Genomic DNA, 12,211 nt, shown 5'->3' on the forward strand with positions numbered 1-12,211 from the left:
TCTGACAATGGTATTGAGTCCACATTTTCTAAAGAATTCATGTAAGGCTTGTAGAAAAGTTCAAATGTATCCTTACTTCTCTTTTTACAGAAATGAAAATTGTCATTAAGACATGGTTAATTTAGTTTTTCTGGAAAGTGAATTTTTACTTAAAGTTTTGTAAAATAGGTTCATAACACTACAATCAAAGTCTTGTTGGTCTAGGAGAATGATTCTCGCTTCAGTTGTGAGAGGTCCCAGGTTCAAATCCCGGACAAGCCCCAATAGATAAAGCGTGTCTGACAATGGTGTTAAGTCCATATTTGCTGAATAATTCATGTAAGGCTTGTTGAAACGTATCCTTACTTCTCTTTACAAGGATGCACATTGTCAATGTTTAATTGAGTTGAACAGTTTTTGCATATCAATTAGGTACATTTTTAACTAAAGTATAGTAAAATTGGTTCATAGCACAGCAACCAAGGACATATTGGTCGAGAAGTATTATTCTTGCTGTTGGTGCGAGAGGTCCAAGGTTTAAATTCCGGACAAGCTTGCTTGCAAAAATTCTATTTCTGTCGATGGTATTAAGTCCATATATAGTAAACAAAAAAAAAGTGTATATTTCCATTTCGTACGTTAGCTATTAGAATTGCCATGATTGTGTTCGGTATGTCTAGTCTCTTTAACATTACAAACTGGTGTATCGCTTGTAGGAAAGTTGTATTGATTTCTTACTTCTCTTTTTACAGAAATGAAAATTGTCATTAAGACTTGGTTAAATTAGTTTTTATGTTCTTGCAATTCTGTTGTGATTTTTTTACCAAAAGCAATGTAAAATAGGTTCATAACACTGTAATCAAGGGCTTGTTGGTCTAGGGGTATGATTCTCGCTTTGGGTGCGAGAGGTCCCGGGTTCAAATCCCGGACAAGCCCCAATAGATAAAGTGTGTCTGACAATTAAGTCCACATTTTCTAAAGAATTCATGTAAGGCTTGTCGTAAGTTCACGATGGGATTTGCCATGATTTTGTTAGGAATGTCTAATCTCTTTACTATTCCAAACTGATGGATGACTTGTAGGAAAGTTGGAATGCCTTCATTAAGACATGGTTAATTTAGTTTTTCTGGTAAGTGAATTTTTACCTAAAGTTATGTGAAAAAGGTTCATGACAATACAATCAAAGGCTTGTTGGTCTAGGAGAATGATTCTCGCTTCGGGTGTGAGAGGTCCCGGGTTCAAATCCCGGACAAGCCCTGATATTTATAGTCTGTCTGACAATGGTATTAAGTCCACATTTTCTAAAGAATTCATGTAAGGCTTGTAGAAAAGTTCAAATGTATCCTTACTTCTCTTTTTACAGAAATGAAAATTGTCATTAAGAAATGGTTAAATTAGTTTTTATGTTCTTGCAATTCTGTTGTGATTTTTTTACCTAAAGCAATGTAAAATAGGTTCATACCACTAGAATCAAAGGCTTGTTGGTCTAGGAGAATGATTCTCCCCTCGGGTGTGAGAGGTCCTGGGTTCAAATCCTGGACAAGCCCCGATATTTATAGTCTGTCTGACAATGGTATTAAGTCCACATTTTCTAAAGAATCCATGTAAGGCATGTCGTACGTTCACGATGGCATTTGCCATGATTTTGTTAGGAATGTCTAATCTCTTTACTATTCCAAACTGATGGATGACTTGTAGGAAAGTTGGAATGCCTTCATTAAGACATGGTTAATTTAGTTTTTCTGGTAAGTGAATTTTTACCTAAAGTTATGTAAAAAAGGTTCATGACAATACAATCAAAGGCTTGTTGGTCTAGGAGAATGATTCTTGCTTCGGGTGTGAGAGGTCCCGGGTTCAAATACTGGACAAGCCCTGATATTTATAGTCTGTCTGACAATGGTATTAAGTCCACATTTTCCAAAGAATTCATGTAAGGCTTGTAGAAAAGTTCAAATGTATCCTTACTTCTCTTTTTACAGAAATGAAAATTGTCATTAAGAAATGGTTAAATTAGTTTTTATGTTCTTGCAATTCTGTTGTGATTTTTTTACCTAAAGCAATGTAAAATAGGTTCATACAACTAGAATCAGAGGCTTGTTGGTCTAGGAGAATGATTTTCCCCTCGGGTGTGAGAGGTCCTGGGTTCAAATCCTGGACAAGCCCCGATATTTATAGTCTGTCTGACAATGGTATTAAGTCCACATTTTCTAAAGAATTCATGTAAGGCTTGTCGTACGTTCACGATGGGATTTGCCATGATTTTGTTAGGAATGTCTAATCTCTTTACTATTCCAAACTGATGGATGACTTGTAGGAAAGTTGGAATGCCTTCATTAAGACATGGTTAATTTAGTTTTTCTGGTAAGTGAATTTTTACCTAAAGTTATGTAAAAAAGGTTCATAACACTGCAATCAAAGGCTTGTTGGTCTAGGAGAATGATTCTCGCTTCGGGTGTGAGAGGTCCCGGGTTCAAATCCCGGACAAGCCCTGGTATTTATAGTCTGTCTGACAATGGTATTAAGTCCACATTTTCTGAAGAATTCATGTAAGGTTTGTAGAAAAGTTCAAATGTATCCTTACTTCTCTATTTACAGAAATGAAAATTGTCATTAAGAAATGGTTAAATTAGTTTTTATGTTCTTGCAATTCTGTTGTGATTTTTTTACCTAAAGCAATGTAAAATAGGTTCATACCACTAGAATCAAAGGCTTGTTGGTCTAGGAGAATGATTCTTGCTTCGGGTGTGAAAGGTCCCCGGTTCAAATCCCGGACAATCCCTAATATTTATAGTCTGTCTGACAATGGTATTAAGTCCACATTTTCTAAAGAATTCATGTAAGGCTTGTCGTACGTTCGCGATGGGATTTGCCATGATTTTGTTAGGAATGTCTAATCTCTTTACTATTCCAAACTGATGGATGACTTGTAGGAAAGTTGGAATGCCTTCATTAAGACATGGTTAATTTAGTTTTTCTGGTAAGTGAATTTTTACCTAAAGTTATGTAAAATAGGTTCATAACAGTACAATCAAAGGCTTGTTGGTCTAGGAGAATGATTCTCGCTTTGGGTGTGAGAGGTCTCGGGTTCAAATCCCGGACAAGCCCTGATATTTATAGTCTGTCTGACAATGGTATTAAGTCCACATTTTCTAAAGAATTCATGTAAGGCTTGTAGAAAAGTTCAAATGTATCCTTACTTCTCTTTTTACAGAAATGAAAATTGTCATTAAGACATGGTTAATTTAGTTTTTCTGGAAAGTGAATTTTTACTTAAAGTTATGTAAAATAGGTTCATAACACTACAATCAAAGTCTTGTTGGTCTAGGAGAATGATTCTCGCTTCAGTTGTGAGAGGTCCCAGGTTCAAATCCCGGACAAGCCCCAATAGATAAAGCGTGTCTGACAATGGTGTTAAGTCCATATTTGCTGAAGAATTCATGTAAGGCTTGTTGAAATGTATCCTTACTTCTCTTTACAAGGATGCACATTGTCAATGTTTAATTGAGTTGAATGGTTTTTGCATATCAATTAGGTACATTTTTAACTAAAGTATAGTAAAATTGGTTCATAGCACAGCAACCAAGGACTTGTTGGTCGAGAAGTATTATTCTTGCTGTTGGTGCGAGAGGTCCAAGGTTTAAATTCCGGACAAGCATGCTTGCAAAAATTCTATTTCTGTCGATGGTATTAAGTCCATATATAGTAAACAAAAAAAAAGTGTATATTTCCATTTCGTACGTTAGCTATGAGAATTGCCATGATTGTGTTCGGTATGTCTAGTCTCTTTAACATTACAAACTGGTGTATCGCTTGTAGGAAAGTTGTATTGATTTCTTACTTCTCTTTTTACAGAAATGAAAATTGTCATTAAGACATGGTTAAATTAGTTTTTATGTTCTTGCAATTCTGTTGTGATTTTTTTACCAAAAGCAATGTAAAATAGGTTCATAACACTGTAATCAAGGGCTTGTTGGTCTAGGGGTATGATTCTCGCTTTGGGTGCAAGAGGTCCCGGGTTCAAATCCCGGACAAGCCCCAATAGATAAAGTGTGTCTGACAATTAAGTCCACATTTTCTAAAGAATTCATGTAAGGCTTGTCGTACGTTCACGATGGGATTTGCCATGATTTTGTTAGGAATGTCTAATCTCTTTACTATTCCAAACTGATGGATGACTTGTAGGAAAGTTGGAATGCCTTCATTAAGACATGGTTAATTTAGTTTTTCTGGTAAGTGAATTTTTACCTAAAGTTATGTAAAAAAGGTTCATAACACTACAATCAAAGGCTTGTTGGTCTAGGAGAATGATTCTCGCTTCGTGTGTGAGAGGTCCCTGGTTCAAATACTGGATAAGCCCTGGTATTTATAGTCTGTCTGACAATGGTGTTAAGTCTGCATTTTCTAAAGAATTCATGTAAGGCTTGTAGAAAAGTTCAAATGTATCCTTACTTCTCTTTTTACAGAAATGAAAGTTGGAATGCCTTCTTACTTCTCTTTTTACAAAATGAAAATTGTCATTAAGACATGGTTAATTTAGTTTTTCTGGTAAGTGAATTTTTACTTAAAGTTATGTAAAATAGGTTCATAACACTACAATCAAAGTCTTGTTGGTCTAGGAGAATGATTCTCGCTTCGGTTGTGAGAGGTCCCGGGTTCAAATCCCGGACAAGCCCCAATAGATAAAGTGTGTCTGACAATGGTCTTAAGTCCATATTTGCTGAAGAATTCATTTAAGGCTTGTAGAAAAGTTGAAACGTATCCTTACTTCTCTTTACAAGGATGCACATTGTCAATGTTTAATTGAGTTGAATGGTTTTTGCATATCAATTAGGTACATTTTTAACTAAAGTATAGTAAAATTGGTTCATAGCACAGCAACCAAGGACTTGTTGGTCGAGAAGTATTATTCTTGCTGTTGGTGCGAGAGGTCCAAGGTTTAAATTCCGGACAAGCTTGCTTGCAAAAATTCTATTTCTGTCGATGGTATTAAGTCCATATATAGTAAACAAAAAAAAGTGTATATTTCCATTTCGTACGTTAGCCATGAGAATTGCCATGATTGTGTTCGGTATGTCTAGTCTCTTTAACATTACAAACTGGTGTATCGCTTGTAGGAAAGTTGTATTGATTTCTTACTTCTCTTTTTACAGAAATGAAAATTGTCATTAAGACATGGTTAAATTAGTTTTTATGTTCTTGCAATTCTGTTGTGATTTTTTTACCAAAAGCAATGTAAAATAGGTTCATAACACTGTAATCAAGGGCTTGTTGGTCTAGGGGTATGATTCTCGCTTTGGGTGCGAGAGGTCCCGGGTTCAAATCCCGGACAAGCCCCAATAGATAAAGTGTGTCTGACAATGAAGTCCACATTTTCTAAAGAATTCATGTAAGGCTTGTCGTACGTTCGCGATGGGATTTGCCATGATTTTGTTAGGAATGTCTAATCTCTTTACTATTCCAAACTGATGGATGACTTGTAGGAAAGTTGGAATGCCTTCATTAAGACATGGTTAATTTAGTTTTTCTGGTAAGTGAATTTTTACCTAAAGTTATGTAAAAAAGGTTCATGACAATACAATCAAAGGCTTGTTGGTCTAGGCGAATGATTCTCGCTTCGGGTGTGAGAGGTCCCGGGTTCAAATACTGGACAAGCCCTGTTATTTATAGTCTGTCTGACAATGGTATTAAGTCCACATTTTCTAAAGAATTCATGTAAGGCTTGTAGAAAAGTTCAAATGTATCCTTACTTCTCTTTTTACAGAAATGAAAATTGTCATTAAGAAATGGTTAAATTAGTTTTTATGTTCTTGCAATTCTGTTGTGATTTTTTTACCTAAAGCAATGTAAAATAGGTTCATACCACTAGAATCAAAGGCTTGTTGGTCTAGGAGAATGATTTTCCCCTCGGGTGTGAGAGGTCCTGGGTTCAAATCCTGGACAAGCCCCGATATTTATAGTCTGTCTGACAATGGTATTAAGTCCACATTTTCTAAAGAATTCATGTAAGGCTTGTCGTACGTTCACGATGGGATTTGCCATGATTTTGTTAGGAATGTCTAATCTCTTTACTATTCCAAACTGATGGATGACTTGTAGGAAAGTTGGAATGCCTTCATTAAGACATGGTTAATTTAGTTTTTCTGGTAAGTGAATTTTTACCTAAAGTTATGTAAAAAAAGTTCATAACAGTACAATCAAAGTCTTGTTGGTCTAGGAGAATGATTCTCGCTTTGGGTGTGAGAGGTCCCGGGTTCAAATCCCAGACAAACCCTGATATTTATAGTCTGTCTGACAATGGTATTGAGTCCACATTTTCTAAAGAATTCATGTAAGGCTTGTAGAAAAGTTCAAATGTATCCTTACTTCTCTTTTTACAGAAATGAAAATTGTCATTAAGACATGGTTAATTTAGTTTTTCTGGAAAGTGAATTTTTACTTAAAGTTTTGTAAAATAGGTTCATAACACTACAATCAAAGTCTTGTTGGTCTAGGAGAATGATTCTCGCTTCAGTTGTGAGAGGTCCCAGGTTCAAATCCCGGACAAGCCCCAATAGATAAAGCGTGTCTGACAATGGTGTTAAGTCCATATTTGCTGAATAATTCATGTAAGGCTTGTTGAAACGTATCCTTACTTCTCTTTACAAGGATGCACATTGTCAATGTTTAATTGAGTTGAACAGTTTTTGCATATCAATTAGGTACATTTTTAACTAAAGTATAGTAAAATTGGTTCATAGCACAGCAACCAAGGACATATTGGTCGAGAAGTATTATTCTTGCTGTTGGTGCGAGAGGTCCAAGGTTTAAATTCCGGACAAGCTTGCTTGCAAAAATTCTATTTCTGTCGATGGTATTAAGTCCATATATAGTAAACAAAAAAAAGTGTATATTTCCATTTCGTACGTTAGCCATGAGAATTGCCATGATTGTGTTCGGTATGTCTAGTCTCTTTAACATTACAAACTGGTGTATCGCTTGTAGGAAAGTTGTATTGATTTCTTACTTCTCTTTTTACAGAAATGAAAATTGTCATTAAGACATGGTTAAATTAGTTTTTATGTTCTTGCAATTCTGTTGTGATTTTTTTACCAAAAGCAATGTAAAATAGGTTCATAACACTTCAATCAAGGGCTTGTTGGTCTAGGGGTATGATTCTCGCTTTGGGTGTGAGAGGTCCCGGGTTCAAATCCCGGACAAGCCCCAATAGATAAAGTGTGTCTGACAATGGTATTAAGTCCACATTTTCTAAAGAATTCATGTAAGGCTTGTCGTAAGTTCACGATGGGATTTGCCATGATTTTGTTAGGAATGTCTAATCTCTTTACTATTCCAAACTGATGGATGACTTGTAGGAAAGTTGGAATGCCTTCATTAAGACATGGTTAATTTAGTTTTTCTGGTAAGTGAATTTTTACCTAAAGTTATGTAAAATAGGTTCATAACAATACAATCAAAGGCTTGTTGGTCTAGGAGAATGATTCTCGCTTCGGGTGTGAGAAGTCTGGGGTTCAAATCCCGGACAAGCCCCAATATTTGTAGTCTGTCTGACAATGGTATTAAGTCCACATTTTCTAAAGAATTCATGTAAGGCTTGTAGAAAAGTTCAAATGTATCCTTACTTCTCTTTTTACAGAAATGAAAATTGTCATTAAGAAATGGTTAAATTAGTTTTTATGTTCTTGCAATTCTGTTGTGATTTTTTTACCTAAAGCAATGTAAAATAGGTTCATACCAGTAGAATCAAAGGCTTGTTGGTCTAGGAGAATGATTTTCCCCTCGGGTGTGAGAGGTCCTGGGTTCAAATCCTGGACAAGCCCCGATATTTATAGTCTGTCTGACAATGGTATTAAGTCCACATTTTCTAAAGAATCCATGTAAGGCATGTCGTACGTTCACGATGGCATTTGCCATGATTTTGTTAGGAATGTCTAATCTCTTTACTATTCCAAACTGATGGATGACTTGTAGGAAAGTTGGAATGCCTTCATTAAGACATGGTTAATTTAGTTTTTCTGGTAAGTGAATTTTTACCTAAAGTTATGTAAAAAAGGTTCATGACAATACAATCAAAGGCTTGTTGGTCTAGGAGAATGATTCTTGCTTCGGGTGTGAGAGGTCCCGGGTTCAAATACTGGACAAGCCCTGATATTTATAGTCTGTCTGACAATGGTATTAAGTCCACATTTTCCAAAGAATTCATGTAAGGCTTGTAGAAAAGTTCAAATGTATCCTTACTTCTCTTTTTACAGAAATGAAAATTGTCATTAAGAAATGGTTAAATTAGTTTTTATGTTCTTGCAATTCTGTTGTGATTTTTTTACCTAAAGCAATGTAAAATAGGTTCATACAACTAGAATCAGAGGCTTGTTGGTCTAGGAGAATGATTCTCCCCTCGGGTGTGAGAGGTCCTGGGTTCAAATCCTGGACAAGCCCCGATATTTATAGTCTGTCTGACAATGGTATTAAGTCCACATTTTCTAAAGAATTCATGTAAGGCTTGTCGTACGTTCACGATGGGATTTGCCATGATTTTGTTAGGAATGTCTAATCTCTTTACTATTCCAAACTGATGGATGACTTGTAGGAAAGTTGGAATGCCTTCATTAAGACATGGTTAATTTAGTTTTTCTGGTAAGTGAATTTTTACCTAAAGTTATGTAAAAAAGGTTCATAACACTACAATCAAAGGCTTGTTGGTCTAGGAGAATGATTCTCGCTTCGGGTGTGAGAGGTCCCGGGTTCAAATCCCGGACAAGCCCTGATATTTATAGTCTGTCTGACAATGGTATTAAGTCCACATTTTCTGAAGAATTCATGTAAGGTTTGTAGAAAAGTTCAAATGTATCCTTACTTCTCTATTTACAGAAATGAAAATTGTCATTAAGAAATGGTTAAATTAGTTTTTATGTTCTTGCAATTCTGTTGTGATTTTTTTACCTAAAGCAATGTAAAATAGGTTCATACCACTAGAATCAAAGGCTTGTTGGTCTAGGAGAATGATTCTTGCTTCGGGTGTGAGAAGTCCCGGGTTCAAATCCCGGACAATCCCTGATATTTATAGTCTGTCTGACAATGGTATTAAGTCCACATTTTCTAAAGAATTCATGTAAGGCTTGTCGTACGTTCGCGATGGGATTTGCCATGATTTTGTTAGGAATGTCTAATCTCTTTACTATTCCAAACTGATGGATGACTTGTAGGAAAGTTGGAATGCCTTCATTAAGACATGGTTAATTTAGTTTTTCTGGTAAGTGAATTTTTACCTAAAGTTATGTAAAAAAGGTTCATAACACTACAATCAAAGGCTTGTTGGTCTAGGAGAATGATTCTCGCTTCAGGTGTGAGAAGTCTGGGGTTCAAATCCCGGACAAGCCCCAATATTTGTAGTCTGTCTGACAATGGTATTAAGTCCACATTTTCTAAAGAGTTCATGTAAGGCTTGTCGGAAAGTTGAAATGTATCCTTACTTCTCTTTTTACAGAAATGAAAATTGTCATTAAGACATGGTTAATTTAGTTTTTCTGGTAAGTGAATTTTTACTTAAAGTTATGTAAAATAGGTTCATAACACTACAATCAAAGTCTTGTTGGTCTAGGAGAATGATTCTCGCTTCAGTTGTGAGAGGTCCCAGGTTCAAATCCCGGACAAGCCCCAATAGATAAAGCGTGTCTGACAATGGTGTTAAGTCCATATTTGCTGAAGAATTCATGTAAGGCTTGTTGAAATTTATCCTTACTTCTCTTTACAAGGATGCACATTGTCAATTTTTAATTGAGTTGAATGGTTTTTGCATATCAATTAGGTACATTTTTAACTAAAGTATAGTAAAATTGGTTCATAGCACAGCAACCAAGGACTTGTTGGTCGAGAAGTATTATTGTTGCTGTTGGTGCGAGAGGTCCAAGGTTTAAATTACGGACAAGCTTGCATGCAAAAATTCTATTTCTGTCGATGGTATTAAGTCCATATATAGTAAACAAAAAAAAAGTGTATATTTCCATTTCGTACATTAGCTATGAGAATTGCCATGATTGTGTTCGGTATGTCTAGTCTCTTTAACATTACAAACTGGTGTATCGCTTGTAGGAAAGTTGTATTGATTTCTTACTTCTCTTTTTACAGAAATGAAAATTGTCATTAAGACATGGTTAAATTAGTTTTTATGTTCTTGCAATTCTGTTGTGATTTTTTTACCAAAAGCAATGTAAAATAGGTTCATAACACTGTAATCAAGGGCTTGTTGGTCTAGGGGTATGATTCTCGCTTTGGGTGCGAGAGGTCCCGGGTTCAAATCCCGGACAAGCCCCAATAGATAAAGTGTGTCTGACAATTAAGTCCACATTTTCTAAAGAATTCATGTAAGGCTTGTCGTACGTTCACGATGGGATTTGCCATGATTTTGTTAGGAATGTCTAATCTCTTTACTATTCCAAACTGATGGATGACTTGTAGGAAAGTTGGAATGCCTTCATTCAGACATGGTTAATTTAGTTTTTCTGGTAAGTGAATTTTTACCTAAAGTTATGTAAAAAAGGTTCATGACAATACAATCAAAGGCTTGTTGGTCTAGGAGAATGATTCTCGCTTCAGGTGTGAGAGGTCCCGGGTTCAAATACTGGACAAGCCCTGATATTTATAGTCTGTCTGACAATGGTATTAAGTCCACATTTTCTAAAGAATTCATGTAAGGCTTGTAGAAAAGTTCAAATGTATCCTTACTTCTCTTTTTACAGAAATGAAAATTGTCATTAAGAAATGGTTAAATTAGTTTTTATGTTCTTGCAATTCTGTTGTGATTTTTTTACCTAAAGCAATGTAAAATAGGTTCATACCACTAGAATCAAAGGCTTGTTGGTCTAGGAGAATGATTTTCCCCTCGGGTGTGAGAGGTCCTGGGTTCAAATCCTGGACAAGCCCCGATATTTATAGTCTCTCTGACAATGGTATTAAGTCCACATTTTCTAAAGAATTCATGTAAGGCTTGTCGTACGTTCACGATGGGATTTGCCATGATTTTGTTAGGAATGTCTAATCTCTTTACTATTCCAAACTGATGGATGACTTGTAGGAAAGTTGGAATGCCTTCATTAAGACATGGTTAATTTAGTTTTTCTGGTAAGTGAATTTTTACCTAAAGTTATGTAAAAAAGGTTCATAACACTACAATCAAAGGCTTGTTGGTCTAGGAGAATGATTCTCGCTTCGGGTGTGAGAGGTCCTGGGTTCAAATCCCGGACAAGCCCCAATAGATAAAGTGTGTCTGACAATTAAGTCCACATTTTCTAAAGAATTCATGTAAGGCTTGTCGTACGTTCACGATGGGATTTGCCATGATTTTGTTAGGAATGTCTAATCTCTTTACTATTCCAAACTGATGGATGACTTGTAGGAAAGTTGGAATGCCTTCATTAAGACATGGTTAATTTAGTTTTTCTGGTAAGTGAATTTTTACCTAAAGTTATGTAAAAAAGGTTCATAACACTACAATCAAAGGCTTGTTGGTCTAGGAGAATGATTCTCGCTTCGGGTGTGAGAGGTCGCGGGTTCAAATCCCGGACAAGCCCCAATAGATAAAGTGTGTCTGACAATTAAGTCCACATTTTCTAAAGAATTCATGTAAGGCTTGTCGTACGTTCACGATGGGATTTGCCATGATTTTGTTAGGAATGTCTAATCTCTTTACTATTCCAAACTGATGGATGACTTGTAGGAAAGTTGGAATGCCTTCATTAAGACATGGTTAATTTAGTTTTTCTGGTAAGTGAATTTTTACCTAAAGTTATGTAAAAAAGGTTCATAACACTACAATCAAAGGCTTGTTGGTCTAGGAGAATGATTCTCGCTTCGGGTGTGAGAGGTCCCTGGTTCAAATACTGGATAAGCCCTGGTATTTATAGTCTGTCTGACAATGGTGTTAAGTCCACATTTTCTAAAGAATTCATGTAAGGCTTGTAGAAAAGTTCAAATGTATCCTTACTTCTCTTTTTACAGAAATGAAAGTTGGAATGCCTTCTTACTTCTCTTTTTACAAAATGAAAATTGTCATTAAGACATGGTTAATTTAGTTTTTCTGGAAAGTGAATTTTTACTTAAAGTTATGTAAAATAGGTTCATAACACTACAATCAAGGTCTTGTTGGTCTCGGAGAATGATTCTCGCTTCAGTTGTGAGAGGTCCCAGGTTCAAATCCCGGACAAGCCCCAATAGATAAAGCGTGTCTGACAATGGTGTT

At 35.8% G+C, this 12,211-nt stretch overlaps 9 non-coding genes across 9 annotated transcripts; all 9 read left to right on the plus strand.

The window, feature by feature from the left end:
• The first annotated feature begins 843 nt into the window (after positions 1 to 843).
• Positions 844 to 915, plus strand: trnap-ugg (transfer RNA proline (anticodon UGG)). Its single transcript has one exon. It is a non-coding gene; the product is annotated as a tRNA-Pro (tRNA).
• A 249-nt stretch (positions 916 to 1,164) lies between these two features.
• Positions 1,165 to 1,236, plus strand: trnap-cgg (transfer RNA proline (anticodon CGG)). The gene has a single exon. It is a non-coding gene; the product is annotated as a tRNA-Pro (tRNA).
• A 1,160-nt stretch (positions 1,237 to 2,396) lies between these two features.
• Positions 2,397 to 2,468, plus strand: trnap-cgg (transfer RNA proline (anticodon CGG)). Its single transcript has one exon. It is a non-coding gene; the product is annotated as a tRNA-Pro (tRNA).
• A 1,475-nt stretch (positions 2,469 to 3,943) lies between these two features.
• On the plus strand, positions 3,944 to 4,015 carry trnap-ugg (transfer RNA proline (anticodon UGG)). Its single transcript has one exon. It is a non-coding gene; the product is annotated as a tRNA-Pro (tRNA).
• Positions 4,016 to 5,241: 1,226 nt separating this feature from the next.
• trnap-ugg (transfer RNA proline (anticodon UGG)) lies at positions 5,242 to 5,313 on the plus strand. Its single transcript has one exon. It is a non-coding gene; the product is annotated as a tRNA-Pro (tRNA).
• A 1,795-nt stretch (positions 5,314 to 7,108) lies between these two features.
• Positions 7,109 to 7,180, plus strand: trnap-ugg (transfer RNA proline (anticodon UGG)). Its single transcript has one exon. It is a non-coding gene; the product is annotated as a tRNA-Pro (tRNA).
• Positions 7,181 to 8,666: 1,486 nt separating this feature from the next.
• Positions 8,667 to 8,738, plus strand: trnap-cgg (transfer RNA proline (anticodon CGG)). The gene has a single exon. It is a non-coding gene; the product is annotated as a tRNA-Pro (tRNA).
• Positions 8,739 to 10,213: 1,475 nt separating this feature from the next.
• On the plus strand, positions 10,214 to 10,285 carry trnap-ugg (transfer RNA proline (anticodon UGG)). The gene has a single exon. It is a non-coding gene; the product is annotated as a tRNA-Pro (tRNA).
• Positions 10,286 to 11,150: 865 nt separating this feature from the next.
• Positions 11,151 to 11,222, plus strand: trnap-cgg (transfer RNA proline (anticodon CGG)). The gene has a single exon. It is a non-coding gene; the product is annotated as a tRNA-Pro (tRNA).
• The last annotated feature ends 989 nt before the right edge of the window (positions 11,223 to 12,211 follow it).

This window comes from Gouania willdenowi, chromosome 13 (genome assembly GCF_900634775.1).
Source record: "Gouania willdenowi chromosome 13, fGouWil2.1, whole genome shotgun sequence".
NCBI lineage: Eukaryota > Metazoa > Chordata > Actinopteri > Blenniiformes > Gobiesocidae > Gouania > Gouania willdenowi.